This window comes from Triticum dicoccoides, chromosome 6A (assembly GCF_002162155.2).
Source record: "Triticum dicoccoides isolate Atlit2015 ecotype Zavitan chromosome 6A, WEW_v2.0, whole genome shotgun sequence".
NCBI lineage: Eukaryota > Viridiplantae > Streptophyta > Magnoliopsida > Poales > Poaceae > Triticum > Triticum dicoccoides.
Genome location: NC_041390.1, coordinates 262,681,242 through 262,683,905, shown reverse-complemented (window position 1 = coordinate 262,683,905; position 2,664 = coordinate 262,681,242). Strand labels below are relative to the sequence as shown.

At 37.4% G+C, this 2,664-nt stretch overlaps 1 long non-coding RNA gene across 1 annotated transcript; it reads right to left on the bottom strand.

The window, feature by feature from the left end:
* Positions 1 to 455: 455 nt before the first annotated feature.
* LOC119319454 lies at positions 456 to 2,072 on the bottom strand. Its single transcript, XR_005154488.1, has 3 exons — positions 1,994 to 2,072; positions 1,382 to 1,527; positions 456 to 779 (listed from the first exon to the last, which is right to left on the bottom strand). It is a non-coding gene; the product is annotated as an uncharacterized LOC119319454 (long non-coding RNA).
* Positions 2,073 to 2,664: the final 592 nt, after the last annotated feature.

The window sequence follows — 2,664 nt, the reverse complement described above, 5'->3', positions numbered from 1 at the left end:
TCCATGATGATACGTGTTTGTCACAGTAGGTCACGTTTTCTGTCATGCATGTACATACATGACAAATTTATGACAGAATCAAGATAGTCATACCTGTGCTGTCGAAGAAATGTTCCATGGTATTACCAAAATTATCATCATGGAAGCACTACTAGGAAAAACACTACCAGTAGCGTGGGTTTTTTGCATACCAGTAGTGCGGGTACCCGTGCTACTGCTACGTCGCTACAGCTATTTTTTAGCAGTAGCACATTTTTACCCCGCGCTACTGGTAAATGATGATAGCAGTAGCGCTTGTTTTGAAACAACCGCTACTAGTAAAGGATGATAGTAGTAGCGCTTCTATGATACACCCACGCTACTAGTAACTAATTAAGATTTTAAAAAAATATAAAAATCTACCTATTCAGTGTAGAATACATTTCATAGTACTCACATACAAGCATTTTATAATACGCACATTTTATGCATATAGTCAATCATACACATCTACTATAGATAATTAATACATACATATTTATATATATATACAATATACACCACACCTATAGGTCATCGTCGCCGGCGCCTCCACAAGACCATGTTTGATGGTGTTGATGTCGTCATCATCGCCGCTGCCGCAGCACCGTAAGGATGCCGTCGTCGTCGTCGCCGCCGCAGCCCCATGACGATGTCGATCTCGTCGTCGTCATCGTCGCCGTCGTAGCCCCATGTTGATATCATCGTCGTCACCGCAGCAGCTTCGTGTCCATGTGTTCCCTACTAGGAACTCACAAATCCTAGAATTAAACAATGAACCAAGATAGTGCTAGGCATGACCACAAGTAAAAGGAGATAAGGAATTCCAAGGCAGTACGAAATCTTGTTATTGATTCTGAATACAAGCTTTTGAGGAAAATTGCAACAAGCAAAGGCTGTGCACCAAGTAGAAATAATTCCTAGGTCATTCGCAAGCAAGCAAGCAAGAAGGCATCAGCAAATTGCATCAGTTCAACCAAATAATTTATTACAATTCACGCTCATTAAGTTAAGATTCCTTCTCATCTAGCAATTTAAAGGGGCCCATGCCAAAAATATATGCTTAATTCCTCACAGGCTATTCAAAGTAAATGGTCCAGGAATGCACATGGTTACCATGGATAAAGTTGCAATTCCTAAAGTTGATCATCTCTTCGTTTTGCGAGGAAAAGATATCATTTTTAGAAAGCGTACAACTACAAATATCTTCTTATGATCTTAGCTAAGCGATACAGTTAAAAGATAAACATGCACAATCATTTTTTTAGAATATAAACAAGCACAATCAATATGTGAAAACACCAACTCTTTACATAAAACAAAGATGGAACATTCGGATATTCAATCATTATGTGGCACTAACCCTCTTGAGAATGCTGACTCGATCTCTACAATCGATCCATAGCTCGCTCATTCTCATGTTCATCTATCTCATGTGAAGAATAAGCTGGTGCTCGTATTCCACCTTCTTCAATGCCATCAAAGAGAGCAGTTCTGGTGCTTCGGTAGCTATGAAAAGTGTAGAGAATAGTTATATAAGAATGCATATAGATTTGACAAGTGCAAAAACGTCTTATATCTATTCTGTTTTATTTCTATAAATGTACATAAAGAATTGATTACTTTGGTTCTATAGGTACCATCTTCCTTCTTTTGTTCACACAAAAGAAAAGCCTACTGGTCAGCCTAATCATGACCACCTTAAGATTTTTTATAAATGCACACAAGATCACTAAAAATATATTTAAATTATTCGCAACAGATAAAAGTACCCAGTTCTGATTCATCTGCTAGTCAACAAACTAAATGATGCTTCAGATTTGTAATTATGTGACTATGTTGCGGACCCTTTGCTCATCGTATGATTAAAATAGAACCTTAGCAGACCCTAGAGTCGACTGCTTTAGATGTTTAGTTATATTCGGAAAAGCATGATGTGTCTTCAAATGAAATGGTTACGGAAAAAGGATCTCACCTTGTTCTAGCAGATCACATGTAGTGATCCATAAACATAGTAAATGTTCTCTAAAATCATTGGATCCGGCTTCGTGCTCCCGTTGGATGGTGATGCAAACACATGATTTTTTTGAGAATTAAGTAGCAAACCTGCAATGCACAAAAGAGATCAAATGGTTAGCAAACCTGTTGTTCGTCCTGAAGCTAGTTTTGTCATTTTTTTATGTACTAAAATCTTTTCATCAGTCATCGCTCAAGGGAGCTTTTCATTATTTTACTCTCTAGTATGTGAATGCAGTGAAATTACTCCTCCCAACGAAGACAAATAGAGGTGCCTGATTTTTTATAGCAGTAATTCTTTTGAACTGTTCTAAAATCTTTGCATCTCGCACATCAAGGAACTTCAACTAAATATATTGTCCTTGCATGAGCTACATCCAACTAAATGTTATTATTTTCTAATGAGCTGAACTCTATAATGAAGACAGAAGCTGATATAGATAGACAGCCATGTCTAATTGATTGGAGTAATAGTGCTCAACAAGTCTAATTGTATATTTCTGTTCTGACAAAGCATACCAGGCCCTTTCTGCCTTTCCTCTATTTTAAAACTGGAACTGTATGTTCGCACTATCTTTTGTCTTCACTAAGTGACTATGTGTTCTGTGTGTCTTCACAATATCTTCCTAC